General features: G+C 36.1%; 1 pseudogene; it reads right to left on the bottom strand.

The window, feature by feature from the left end:
- Window positions 1–4,705: 4,705 nt before the first annotated feature.
- Window positions 4,706–5,210, bottom strand: LOC123616176 (AKT-interacting protein-like; annotated as a pseudogene).
- Window positions 5,211–15,387: the final 10,177 nt, after the last annotated feature.

Genomic DNA, 15,387 nt, shown 5'->3' with positions numbered 1-15,387 from the left:
CTACTTGCTTTTTTTTTGTTTAACTGGTCACTTGGCCAATTGTTTTAAGAAATTTGAAACTTTGGAGTATTGCTTATTAAGGATGATGTAGACTAGCATAGTTCAAAGTACTTCTCAAAGTTCTTCTCCAACTTGAATGTACATGGTGTTATGTAAAAATGCAGTTTTGATTCAGGAAATTCTGATTCACCAGGGGTGAGTCCAGGATTCCGCTTTTTTCTAACATACTCCCACTTGAAGCCAGTCTGCTGCTCCCTGGATCGCCTTTGATAAGCAACATTGTACACTCCCATGGCTCTCAATCTTTTATGTGCGCCCGCTGAGAGTGAAGATTTGGGTTTCTATTTCTAAGTTCCCGATTCTGTAAGGTGTAGAAATATGTATTTTAACAAGTAATTCTGATGAAGTTGGTCCATGTATATCGTGTTGTGGAGGACAGGAAATTTAATAACATAAGCTCTAACTTTCTTTCCACCTCTGATCTTCACTCTTGGAGACATTTGGCGGTTGACATGAAGAACCCCTTTTTCTCACCTGTATATGCATCAAAATATTCATCAAAATTGTATTTATTGAATATCTACTCAACAAATACTATTTGGTGGCTCTTGTCCTCAAGAACTCACAATCTGGAGACAAGTAGCCCAAGACTACATTAGAATTAATAAGAGCATGTGTTTTAGAAGCAGGCAAACCCATGAGATATGTTAAGTGTAGAAAGGCTACTTAAACTCACTGAATATTCTCTTGGTATCCTCACCAATAAAATAAGGAGAGTTTCGATATTCCATAAACCTTATGCAAGGATGAAAGGGCATGATCTAAGTACAGTGATCAGTATCATGTTTAGCATAAAGTAAGTACAGAAATAGTAGTGGACTATAGGGTATTGGGTATCTGAAGATAGTAAATAAATATTTTAAATTTTTTTTAAGTGTGATAATAGCATTCTGGATATGTAAAAATAAGTAGTCCTTAAAGTTAGAGATATGTATTGGATTCTTAACAATGAAATGACATAATATCTGACATCTGTAATAGACAAAACTTTAAAAAAAATTTTTTTGAAGAGATAGATGAAATAAGATTAGCAAAGTGTCAATAATTTTGAAGCTCTGTGATAGGCAACATTATCTCCATTTTTTAGTATGCTTTAAAATTTCCATTAAAAATTAAGAAAATATATTCTGCAAGCTAAAATTGAGCACAATAATTCCAGTACTCACTCACTTTTGTAAAAAATTTATTTTGGTGGGGGGAGGTAATTATTTTTGTTTACTTTTAGAGGAGGTACTGGGGATTGAACCTACAACCTTGTGCATGCCAAGCATGTGCTCTACCACTTGAGCTATACCCTCCCCACCTCATTCACTTTTAAGGAGGGCAATAGCAGAATTGAAATCTTTGTAATATCGGAGATAATGTTAAAAAATGAATAGTTTAATATTAACTTAAATGTACTAAAATTTTGTTACAAAGTTGATGATAGGTAAAGTTTTCCGATTTTTGCTACTAACAAAATTCTTTGTCTTTGAGTAAAAAATTAATTCATAATTTTATTTTTCAAATACAGATTCTGAATCTATACATTAAGAGAGCTTAGATACAATAACACCCAGAAGCAGTGAGCACATGTACACAGAGATCTTGGTTTCTAAATATAATTTCACATTAAGGGGAAGCAGAGATCCATGAAGAAATGGCTGATACGGGATCTCAGCAGGGAAAATGCAAGATGAGCCCTGACCTCTGGAAGGACTAAATGAAAGACGTCAAAAGGACAAAGAAACTAGTTTCATGGGGCTCCCATCGTCCAAATTTGGGACATTTTAAGCATAAAAATAATAGTAAGTGTATTTGATTATAAAATATTCTATTAATTAAATACATATATCATTAATGGTGCTTGTAGACAGTATCAGAGAGAGAAGAGAGAACAGTAGAAGGGAGGGGAGGGGAGAGGAAGGGAAGAGAAGAGAAAAGAATCTATGTTTCCACTCCCCAAAAGGACTATTGTAAAACCTGAATATAAAAACTCTTAATTCATGGTTAAAGACTAGCACTTACTCTGCCTTTTGGAGGAAACAAATGGAAAGCTTTTCTTTCTGGAAGTATTCTCAATAATAAATGTGAAATAAACTATTTCACATTTAGAAAAATCACTTTCAGCAACACCTGATGAGATAATCAGTTCAGGCAGGGATCATCAACGGATGCTGAAATATTTCCCAAATATTACTTCAAAGATTACACGCTAATTCAAAAAGATGATTAACCCTTATAATGGAGAAATCTGGTGGTCAGCACCTTAACTAAGTAACCAACGTTAGCATCATTAATATTGAAAACAATCTGATGCTATTATTTGGCACCATTAATACTGGGGGGGGGGGGAACCAAATTTAGCATCATTCACACTGAAAAAAATCTCCTAGTATGATGCAAAACGATGAAACAGCCTGGAAATAATACAGCCTTTAACTGATTTTTCCAGGGTAGAATAGAGACACCCTTCTGGCTTCTTTAAAGATTTTTGTCTGTCTTTGGTTCTCTGTGGTATGAATATGATATGCCTAGGTGGATGTTTTGTGAGTTAGTTAGTTTGTTTTGTATTTATCCTGTTATTCTTTGAGCTTCCTGGATCTGTAGTTTGGTGTCTGATATTAATTTTGGAATTATTTTGTCCATTATTACTTCAAATATTTCTTCTGCTCCATTTTCTTTCTTCTCATTCTGGTATTCCTACTACACATATGTTACTTTTAGAAATGTCCCAAGTTCTTGGAGTCTCTATTCTTTTTTTAAAATTCTTTGTAGTCTTTGCATTTCATATTGGGAAGTTTCCATTGGTCTATCTTCAAGCTCCCTAAATCCTTCCTCAGTTGTGGCCACACTGATGAGACATTTAAAGCCATTCTCCATTTCTATTACAGTGTTTTTGATATCTAGCATTTCCTTTTTTAAAAACAAAATTTGGTGATGGGAGGAAATTAGGTTTATATATTAATTTATTCTTGGAGGTGGTACTGGGGATTGAACCCAGGACTTCATGCGTGCTAAGCATGCACTCTATGACTTGAGCTCTACCCTCCCACCCTAGCATTTCCTTTTGATACTTTCTTAGAGTTTCTGCCTGCCTGTTTACATTAGCTATCCATCTTGGGATATTGTTTTGTTTTTACAATTGGAGCATTCGTATGAATGAGTCATTTTAAATTCTATTTGTAATAATTCCAAAATTTGTGTCATACATATCTCAGTCTGGTACTATTTCTTGCTTTGTCTCAGATTTTTTTTCTTGCCCATTGATATGCCTTGCAATATTTTGTTAGATGCCAGGGATGCTGTGTTGAGGACTAGGTACTGAGGCAAAGAGGACTTTACTGTGAGGATTTATGTGAATCTGGATAGAAGCTGGGCAGAAATGAATGTTTGCTGTAGCTGTCGGTGCCAGCGGCTTTCTGCTCCTCTGGGGTCCTTATTTCTGCCTCCCTTCCTCACTTTGGGCTTTAGTACTCCCTCCTCAGGGCACATCTGCATCTTGCAGCTCTGTCAGCTGTATTGTACTGTCATTTTACTGGAATCCAGTGTGTGGGGTGATGAGGGGTGTAGGGTGGGACAGGGGACCAATACTGTCATCTTAGGATCAAATCTCCATCTTTTAGTGCACCTGCAGCTCGGGGCTAAGACCTTGACTGGTGTTTCTACACTAGTTGTTGAGCTTTGCCCTATGCCTTAGGTTAGACAGGGAGGCGAGAATGAGCTAGGTTGGGCAGAATTCCCTTCCTCTGCCTGGGATAAGGCTCTGGGTAAAATCTTTTCCTCTTGAAAAGTACGCCTTAGTGATGGAGAATCCACTGGACATATTACACAACGATTACTCTTTCCCTCCTCCTGCCAGCATCACAAGGTTAGAGAATTTGCATGTGTACTCTGAAAACCCCATGGGGCTCCCAGAGATAAAACCTGTGAATGGATGAGGGTCATCCAAGACTTCAGCCCCCATGGGTTTTTCACTCTCATGCTAGTCTACACTCAGCCTCCAGCAATTCATCAAAATGACCATTTAAGTGTCCTTACCATTTTATGACTCCAGCAACTTCTGCTCCAGGTAAGCAGATCTCGTCTGTGACTCTCTGGATTTGCCCATCTTTCCAGACTTCAAGGTAACAAGTTTCTTTATAATCTCAGGTCTTTGAAGTGTCCAAGAAAAGTCACTAATTTTCAGTTTCTTCTTCCTTTTCTTGCAGGCACAGGAAGGATGATTGGCAAGCTCTTTATATATTGGAGGGGTTTTTTTTCCCTTTTTTTTCCTTGAAGTATAGTCAGTTATAATGTGTCAATTTCCAGTGTACAGCATAATGTCCCAGCCATACATATATATGTACATGTATTTGTTTTCATATTCTCACATTGGAATTTAAACATTGGAATTCTGTAACCTGAAGACTTTTATTGTGGTGTTCATCTGGCCTCTTTTTATGAGATATCATCTCCCCTATGAATTCATCACATACAGAAGGATTTCACGGAGAGAAACTAATTGCTTAGGGTCTTCTAATTTATGTTTATCAGACAAACACATGGTGTACATTCTAATACTGTCAAGCATTTTTTTTCATGAATCTGAATATCATTTTATACACTACGGCACCTTTGGTTTTAAGAGGCTTGCTGTTTCAACTCTCCATGGATACATAAATACTTAACTATGTTTATGGTTCCACCTGCATTTTGCAAATGCTCTCTGCATATCTGGTTGACCTGAGTCGGGGTCAGCTAGTGGGTGAAAGATAGAAATATCAACCTGATCATGGACAGTCGCTGTCTGGATAATTATTAATGATAATCTCTGTGGACTTAAATATGCCACCCTGATGGAGTCATTGCCAAATGAATGTTACTCTGAACCACATTAATGAAGAGCTATAAGATGGCTACTCGTGGACACCAAGGAACTTCTGCTTCCCAACCTAGTTAAATACTGCAAGAAGAGAATATTTCAGAGAGAAGGGTCTGTAAGAAGCATGTGTGCCATTTGTTTATTGCTGGGGCAGGAGATCCAGCCTTAGTTATGAGCAAAGCAATTTGGAGAAAAGAAGGCAGCTGTATTACCAGGCTGTGCATGGAGTTCTGTCTTGTATGTCCCCTGTGAAAATATTCTCTTGACCACCAGATCTTTTGCACACACTGCTTGTAGACATGTTCCAGAAAATAGTTCATAACATGTATTTCAAACAAAAAAAAGAAATGATCTGTGTCACTAATTTCATCCATGCTTGGCATAGGTTTTCCAGGTGACCTGTGGTGCATGTCATCTTGATGACTTCAGTCCAGTGCTCTCTGCACTTAACTGTCCCAGCCCTACAGCTTATGGCCACAGTGCAAGCCAGCCACTGCCCACTCCCCTACCCACCATTCCATCCAGTACAAATTCTTTTTCACTACGAAAGTTATTTAAAAGAACGGCCAAAGTTGGGAAGGGGGCATAATGAACTCATCAACAAATAAACAGCAAGAGGCTATAATTAAGGCTTCGTTCGGATCCTAAACTCTGTGTTTTCATCTTGAAATCTGTATCAGTTCTGCCCTCCATTTTCTAGTCTAAAATAATACTATTCACAAATATTAATGTATTGGGAAATCCAAAGTGCTCTTCAAACCCAAGGCATTATGTCCTTCTAGTGCTGGTACTTAAAAACTACAATAGAGCTTTTGTTCCTCATATGTTTTGTTTTGGTTTTTTTTTCCTCATATGTTTTAATTAGAAAACAAAAATGTCTCATTATGTAAGGGCATCAAGAAGAACGTTAATGAACTTAAGCAATGAAATACAGCTTTATAATTTTTGTTCTATGGAGTGTGGCCGGCAGACACATCCACACCCCCCAGTTTTCATGCTTTGTCTGGTCCCCTCCCCTCCAGTGGAGGTGGGACTTAATGAATTGAACGAACAGAATATGCTTCTAATGAACAGAATATGGCAACGGTGACATGATGTATTGGATTATGTGTATATCTTACAAAAGACTGTAATGTATCTTGCTAAGAGAGTCTCTCTTTTCTCGTGCTGGACGCAAACTGCGGTATTGTGGGCTGCCATGTGCAGAATATGAACAGAATATGGCAACAGTGACATGATGTATTGGATTATGTGTATATCTTACAAAAGACTGTAATGTATCTTGCTAAGAGAGTCTCTCTTTCTCTTGCTGGACGCAAACTGCAGTATTGTGAGCTGCCACGTGCAGAAAAGCACGTGGCCAGGAGCAGATGGTGGCCTCTAGTTCAGAGCAGGCAGGAAATGCAGGTCCTCAGTCTGGCAAACTGCAAGGGACTGAATTCTGCCAATAACACCGTGAGTTAGGAAGCTGATTCCTCCCCAGCTGAGCCTCAGATGAGACCACCAGTTGGCCAGCACCTTGATTGCTGCTTTGAGAGACTCTGAAACAGAGGACTCAGCTAAACTGTGAGGAAATAAATGTGTGCTTTTTAAAAGCCACTAAGTCTCTCGTATTATTGTTAAGCAGCAAGAGATAACTAATACACTGAATTTTATCACATTCTTTTAAATTTAAAGGCTGAAGATAACTCCTGTGATTGATTTTATTTATTTACTGTAAATGAGCTCTCCTGTTGAATTTTGCTCCATGAATAGGAAGAATGGCTAACATTTTTTGAGCCCTTCCTTGCACCAAGCATTTTACAAACATTATCTCATTGACTCTCTTTTCCAGCATGGAAGATACAGCTCTCCATCAACATTTGTTAAATCAATCAATTGATCGATCAATCTAAAAGTCATAATGTACCTCTAGGACAGATAGAAGGCAAAGCGCTTAATTCTAAGAGTATCTCGAAGACTGTAAGGATTATAACTCACCGAGCACAAAACTGCTATAATGCAGAATGCTGGAAACAAGCAAAATTATCACAAACTTTGGCAAAATTATTAAAGGAATAAACAGTTGGCTGTGATTCAGTAGGGCATTTACATCATCTTATTCAACCTTCTTAATATCATCAACTTAATGTCTTGAGTTGTGTAATTATATGATAAACATAATCATCAAAAGGGATAAAAACAGACAGATTTACCATGTGCAGGCAGTCATCTACAAAGAGGCAATAATCATAACGCATCCTCCAACGCAAAGCTGAAACGCAAGTTATCAAAGCAAAGATGCTTATCTCAGATCATAGTGATTCTTAAATAAAATCCTTTAAAAAAGAAAAACAAGTCACAGACCCACTGGGGATCAGAGAGAGTTTGGACTATTGCCTTAACATGATTGATGTAAACTTCTACCAATCTCCTGAAAAAAGCACCTAAATATTTTTATAAAATATTGTTTAAATTTGTTATAGATTCTCCCAAAAAACTAGCAATGGGACTACGGAGTAGTATTTTGACTGCAATACAGTAATATTCAGTGACATATTTGGTTTTACTGAAAGTATTAACATGATATTAGAATTTTTTCAAATGTATTTTTTTTTAATTTGGAGCCAATAAAACTTAGATTTTCTGAAATATTTGTCTGTGTTACTATGACTACTTAACTAGGCTCTGTTTCAACTTTATACAGTTGATTATTTTCTTTGAACTAAATTTTTTAATATGTTATTCTGTCTGAATCTACTCCATTGAGTTTATTCAAATTCACTTCAAAATAAATATGCTATTAGTATTTTCTTTCATACAATCATATTATAATATTTGACTTTACCCATAAATATGTCAATATATTGATTTTTTTATTATTTTTATTTTTTACTTCAAGGTTTTTTGAAATTTAACATAATTGTTGAAATTCTATGTATATAACTATGCAAAGCTGTTTTTAAATAAATAAAATGGTTTGCCATCCATGAAAACTGAAATCATATTTTCAACTTTTTCCCAGTGTAGCTATGATTAATAGTATTTAACTTTTATCTAGAACTTTTTCTAATTAAATTGAGATATGTCTGCTACTCTGGCAGGTGATAATCGACTTACGGTACCCATATGAGCTGATTTCTCTCACTTCACAGATGGAGAAGTCAATCGTTGAACACTGAAATAACTCACTTGACCCTGTGGAGAGGAGGAAGCAGAGTCAGTAGGATCAGATCCGATGAGTGTCAGATTCTAAAGCTGATCTTCCTTTAAGAGCAAAAATTAAGAGTCAACCACAATAATATCCTATCTGTGATTGCCTGTGTTATTTTGGCTTAACAATGTTTTGTAAATATTAAACCGTCACTTTTGTTTGTTTCTTCAGACATCTCTCCTTGGAATAACCAAACAAAGGATCTGAACTGTAAAGTAGTTCATTTCTCTATGCTTTGCTTGTTTATTTTGTGTTTACTGTTTTCCTGAAACTTGTTATGAGTTCATGAGAAGGGTGGAAAAGAAGGCGTTATTATGTTCTGCTGCTCTGAAATTACTAGCCACAACCAAAATCACAGCTTAGTTTCTCTCAAAACACATGTTTGCCATTTTTAATCACAGACTCAGTGATTAAGAAAAGAATGAAATAGAGACATGACTAAGGAGCAATTCAAATAAACAAAGAATTAAGATGTTGTGATATGTTTATAAAGTCTAGAGACATCTGAAATATTCCAACTAAATAGTACAGATAATGCACTCTTTCTTTTAATAAGGGCTTTGAGTACCATAAAATATCAAAATTGTTAAGCACTTCTGAGATCCTCTGTTATTTTTCCTTTGTCTTCTAGTATATGCCAAGTTTTGAGTTTTTTCTTTACTACAATTATATTGTGTTCACAACTTCTGACTCATTTTGTTAGAGCAGGCAGAGAGCTAGATATGAGCAGAGAAAGGGGGACACAGACCAAATGGCAGGAGTTGGGCAGAAAGGAGAGGCACAGGCCAAATGCAGGAAAACTTACTTCATGTAAGCACCAGGGGTCCCTGGGCAGAGAAAGAAAAGCAGGAATCTTTGGGCTAATAAGGGGCCACACCTTTTGGCCTGGAGACCAACAAAGAAAGGTGAGAAAAGGCAGGAACTTCCAGTGTCCAAATGTAACCTTTTGCTCATTATGCTCTCATTTCAATAAAATTAGCCTTGCAGATCAGAAGTATCCATCATGCACTGACGCCATGACACTTTCAATCCAGACTAAATAAGGACAAAAATCCCTCCTCCCTTTGGGAAGGTGGAGTTGGGATGATAATCAGGAAATATGACCCCAAGGCCTTCCCTCCTCAATGAATATTCCGCCCATTCATTTTTACACCCTATGCAACTAACTCCCCAAAGAAACACAGGGCAGCTGCTCACCTGAGCCTGCCCGCTCTCCCCTTGAGAGTGTATTAACCATCCTTTAATAAATCCTCACTTTCCTTTTTTTAACCTCTACGTCTTTTCTCTGAATACTTTCTGGGATGAGACAAGAACCTGGACCATCAGTTGGATCCACCAGCAACAATTTTATCTTTTAATCTTCTTTGTTAAAGAAAATCTGTATTGTGTTCAAACAGTATCATATTAACCAACTTTCCATGAATTATGCTTGCCATATATGACTATTCACTTAGACCACTCTCTATTCAAAACTAAGACATGCAGTAGAACATAAACATTCTGATACCAACCATAGAAATTCTCCTTTACTTGAAAGAGAAATGAAAATGGAATAGTTTTTATAACCTGCGATTCTGTCAATCAACATCCAGTTGCAGGAACTATTAGATGGTCCTGAAGTATCAAGAAGAACATTTAGGGAATTGGGTGCTTTCAGAATGATTGGGGAATGGTGATAAAAAGAGAAATGCCCCACATGGGCACTGTGACTTCTTCACCAACCTACAAAGGAACTGTGGTCCAGGGGTTAGGAATTTGTAGCAGCTGCAAATGATACAACTGTTGCTTCTCTACTTGCGTGGATGGGACACTGGTCCACCAGTGTGGATGCAGTCCATGGCCGTGCTGGTTGGCAGAGAAAGCACTAAAGTCAAATGAAGACGGCCTCTGCTGGTGTTTGCCTAACAAATTCCAAGGGCATGCATTTAAATAGAGGACCATTGCATGAAGAACCATGGACGAGAGGGTGTCAGAAAAAAGCCTCTAGAAATGAACAGGCTGGAAGATTTTAATGGAAGGTGAATGTCAAGCAACAAAACTCATTATAGTGCTTTGATTTTTTAAAATGTTTGTTTGGTTAGTTTCATTTTTTTTTGTTTGTTTTTTGAGGGGGACAGGTAACTTGATTTTTTTTTTTTAGATTTATGTATTTATATTAATTTGTTTTTTAACAGCAGTACCGGGGATTGAATCTAGGACCTCGTTCACGTTAAGCATGCATTCTACCACTGAGCTGTACTCTCCCCTCATTTTGAAATTTTTTTTTTAATTTCTCATTTTTTTTTACTATTTCTATATCCTCTTCTGAGCCCCCTGGAATCATCTGTGAGCACCACACTTTACTGCATTTTAGAAAACAATGTTTTAGACTGCAGTATTCTAACCATTTATTATTGCTTTTTAAAATTATATATATTTTTTAATTGTAGGCTCCTGATGTGGGATGAAATTGGGCAGACATTTGTTGAATACAATCTGAACCTCAGTCATCATGCTAGAGTCAGAGAAAGGAAAATTCTTTATCGTCCCTGCCCTAGTAGCATTATTTCAACCAATACAACCTAATTAGGATAAAGAAGTAGAAGGAAGAGCAGAAAGAGGCAATGGGCATTAAAGTTTTATGAATGCCTATTTAGTCTCCAGATAAAGGAAAGAACTGCAAATTTAAAAGAAAGGTAGGTGTTTATAAAGGAAAACAAAGGGATTTAACAACAATAGCAGCAACAACCAAAAATACACATGTATGTATCTGAGACCCCAACTGATTCAACTGACAGCAAACATGAATATTTTTTTAAAAGGAAACAAATAGCTAATATATGAAATATAAAACAGAAATACATGTTAAAAGAGGACACATTTGTAATCCCCCTTAAATAGACACGATTTAAGACATGCTGCATTCAAATGCATTTGTTTCTTTGTTTTGTTGGGAGGAAAACTCTGATCTATTTTGGTTTCAATTGTAAATTGGTACATCATTTCTGGAAAGTAACTTGGCAATCATAAGCAATAAGGGTCATTAAAAATGTAAATTCTTTTAAAAACATCTGCAATTTGACTAAACATGGCAGAAGCTGTGTCTGTCTTATGCACCATTGTCTCTCTTCTGCAGCTTTTAAAGTACCTGACACATAGTTACCTTACAATAAGTGTTGTTGGAGGAGTGAGTGATGGTTATCAAAGCATGAATTTTAATAGCAAGATAACCTAGAAAAATCATGAAGGTCATCATTAAAGGAATGATTAATAACTTTTGGCCTATTCATGTGACAAAATATTATTCAGCCAATAGAACAATATTTATATAAGATCATTGTAATGGCGATGGAATGCTCATTAGGCAATAAAACAAAATAAAGGTGTGTTACAGTAGTTTACATTTCAGCATTTCAAAGAAAATTAAAATAGAAAATAAGATACAATGTTAGCTGTGGGTCAAGATTATTTGTTTTCTTAGCATCAACTCTTCTGGTAGGACTCTCCACCCGTCTGTTGATGATAGAAGTTACAGTTCAAATTGTTCTGTATTTTCAAACGTTTTCATATGTTAAAATTCTAGTAAACCTAGACTGAATATCACACTATTTTACTTAACACTTTTCTGACATGACAAATATATACACTTTATATATATTAGAGGAATGTATATACTTAATTCTCTACATTCTAACATAAAATTTAATGTCAGATTCACTTTAATGTTTACGAAGTCACTATTACCCAAATTAATATTTTTAGTTTGAGATAAATTGGATACCTATACCCAATAAAGATTAAACTGTGATCAACTCTTGACATATTATATATTTCAACAAAAGAGTAGATTGTCACAAACAGTTGTTGGACTGAACAGTTTCTCCAAATTATGGTAGGTAATTACTAGTTTGTGGCAAATGCCACAATATTCAGAAACCTACTCTCACATTTAGTATAAGCAATTTCCATTCCAGTGGGTTTGCTCACATACTCACATGTACTATATTATGAAGGATTTTAAACCTAACCCTTCATTTTGTTTCTCCCCTAAGTGTGATGTTAAAAAATATGACTTTAGTTTCCATCATGTAGTTTCAGATTTATTTACATACATGGGTGGTTCCATAATCTTTGAAAATTGAACACTGGCCAGAAAAAAAATGGTAAACACATATATTATATAATTACATTTATATACATGTATAATATAACAAGGAGATATGAATAATGAAAGGAGAAAGCTAAGTATCAAATAATTAGGGCAAGAAAAATTTTATAAAGACTAGATAGAAAAAATGTCTAGAAAAAATAGCTTTTGTCTCTACCCTATGTCGCCTTGAGACAATTATTGCCTGCTTCTCCACCAAAATTGGCAGCAACAGCCAAGACATCGGTGTTCTCATGAAGTAAGTGCATTCTCACCAACTGCCCTTAGGCATTGAATATCCCATCTTACTCTCTAAAAGTTTCCAAGACTGTGGATTACAATTTAGGGAGATTGTCACTTCTCAATCATACTATACCTCATAGTTTAAAATTTAAGATTACAGAAGGTCAAAAGGTAAAAGGAAAAAAAATTCAGTTGATGTAAAACAGACAGAAACTTTGAATTGTATTCAAAATACTGACTTTATGTATACATATATGTAAAAAAAAAGATTACAAATGAGAATGATTAACAGTGGTCATCTGATAGAGTTTTCAGTACAAAGCTTGTCTCCTATGCTCTAAAACACTGGTCAGCAAATGACAGCAACTGGCCATATTGGGCCTGCTTCCTGTTTTTGTAAATAAAGTCTTATTGGAACACAGCCATCCCCAATAATTTCTGTATTATCTATAGCTAAATCACATTGCAGGGGCAAGTTGAAATGGATTTCAAAACCTAAAATATTTACTATCTGCCCTTTTATAGATGGATTTTGCCAACCCCTTCTTTAAACTCAGACTGAGTCCTGGTCTTTGATCCCTCCTCAGCACAGAGAGATGGTTAATGGATAGAGAGATATTGTCAATACAAAACAAGAATTAAAATTCATCTAAAAATGAAAGAAGTAGAAATATTTGGCCAATATGAAAAAAAATATGAGCTGATATAAAGAAAACAAAAGATTAAGCAGTGGTAGATTGGCTATACCTGAAGAGCGAATTAGTGAGCTGGAACATCAGATTTAGGAATTTTCCCAGAAGATAGTCAGAGAAGCTAAAGAGATCTGACTTATGGAAAAGTACCAAATAAGAGTTCCTGAAGGCAGAAAAACATACAGAAAATACTTGAAGAAATAATAGAGGTAGACTTCCTATTTTGGTAATATGCCAGGCTATTATTTACTATTAAAAACCACTAAGATTACTAAATTTTTAAAGATTTTCTTAAAAGATCAAAGAGCTGATGTGATCTGATTGTTAGGAATTACCATATCTGGTCTAGATGAGAACCCAGAGAGGTAAACTCAACACTGAAGTAGCTTTTGCTCTGAGGATATTTGCCAAACTTCCTAAATAAGAACTTTGAGTTTTAGGTATGGTAAAGTGTGAGAGCTAAGAGAAAAAGCCTAGACTTCTCTGAGGGTATGGAGTTTAATAGGAAACTTTTCATATTAATGCTGGAGCTCCCAAATCCTAAGTCCTCGGTTAAGATAACTAGTTATCCACATACCTAGATATATCTAGTCACCCTACCTTTTCCCAAAATCAGAAAATGTAATTGCCTTGGCACTGATTAGACTGAGGTGTGGAGAAGGGGGAATCCATCCCTAAGAAGCTGAAGCCACAAGGTAGCTCTCAAAAATCACATTACTAAGGGGGTATAGGAAAGAAAAAAAAACCCTCAAATTGTAAATTCATCATATTTAATTATTCTAAGGTTCAATCTTTTTTTTTTTTTCCGTCCCATTTTAACATTTAGCAGTTAGGATAGTTAGGATGTGTGTTATATTTGCTAAAGGCCTGGCAGCAACTGTGATTTAATTATCATTGTCTGTACATAAACATCAAACATGCAGTGTTCGTATGTTAGAAAAAGATCAAAGAGACAAAACGGAGCACTTTTTCAATAAATGCTGTACTACTTTGAACTGGATTTTCAGTGTGAAAAAGATCTAACAGTGCCTTGTTCAATTTATTTTGCTTATGCTTTCCTTTTTATATATATAGAAGAATGACTTAAAAACAATCTAAATGAGTGTTAAAGCCTTTAAATAAAAATCTGAAGTGATGAAAAAGCATTTTTTATGGTTTACTTGGCAGCATCACTTAGTGATTCATAAAATACTGTTGCTCTTTTAGTGTTGGCATCTTAGCTTCAATGGAAACAGTAGTTGTTGTGGACTAGTAATAACCTACAAGTACCTACTGGAAGCGTAATCAGCCCCTCTTTTCAGGAATACACCAGTCTTAAGCCTCAAGGAATATTACAAATAACTTGCCAATTGAAATGACCAGTTCATATTCAAACATATTCAATCACACAAGGAAACAATTTACTATGAGCCAATCTGAAAAAACTACAGTCTAGCATTTCAATTCCACAGCTAAAAGTTAACCAATACCTAACTCTCCCACTTCTGAAAATCTGCCATCTGTGAACTCCATGCTTCCCCCTACCTAGGATCAGTTCTCTTCTGGCTCAGAAACACTGTGTCCTACAAATATGGTTCTTTCTTTTTCAGCAATCAGCGATTCACTTCAGATATGGAATGGTAGCCTCTTCCATTCCCCACTACATATCCCCCAAATAGTCATTTCCATTTGCTCATTGCAGACTAATCTGTGATATCAGGGAGTTGGAGGCAAACTGGACAAGTTAAGGAGTAATGGATACACCCCTTACAGTAAAAGGCAAAAGTCAGAAACAACAATTTAGATGTACACATAACAACATGTATAAACCTTAAAAATAGTGCTTGGTGAAAAAAGATAAAAAACCAAAATGAGACACATAGACAGTATAACCCAAAACTGTTTATCTCAATTAAAAATACGGGACAACTAAATAATACATAGTTTGTAAAAACGTGGAACCAAAATGTACACATTTCACTCATTAGAATGTTTATGGCTGGGGGTCCTGCAATGTGCATGAAGAATGGTAAGGACAGGAGAGAAGAGTAAGGTTGAATAACGTGAGGTGAGCAAAGTACAGAACGAGTGAAGTGAGGGACATGGAGGGGAAGGATGGGAGAGGACGGGAGAGGAGGGAGTGGAGGGAAGGGAAGAGAAGGACAGGAATTGGCAGGGAGGGGAGAAGAGGAGAGGAGGATGAGGAAGAGAGGGGCAGGAAGAGGAAGAGAACAAGAGGGAGAGAAGGAAG

The sequence above is a fragment of the Camelus bactrianus genome, chromosome 2 (assembly GCF_048773025.1).
Source record: "Camelus bactrianus isolate YW-2024 breed Bactrian camel chromosome 2, ASM4877302v1, whole genome shotgun sequence".
Lineage (NCBI taxonomy): Eukaryota > Metazoa > Chordata > Mammalia > Artiodactyla > Camelidae > Camelus > Camelus bactrianus.
Note: the sequence above shows the minus strand (reverse complement) of the source record. Positions and strands in the feature narration are given on the sequence as shown.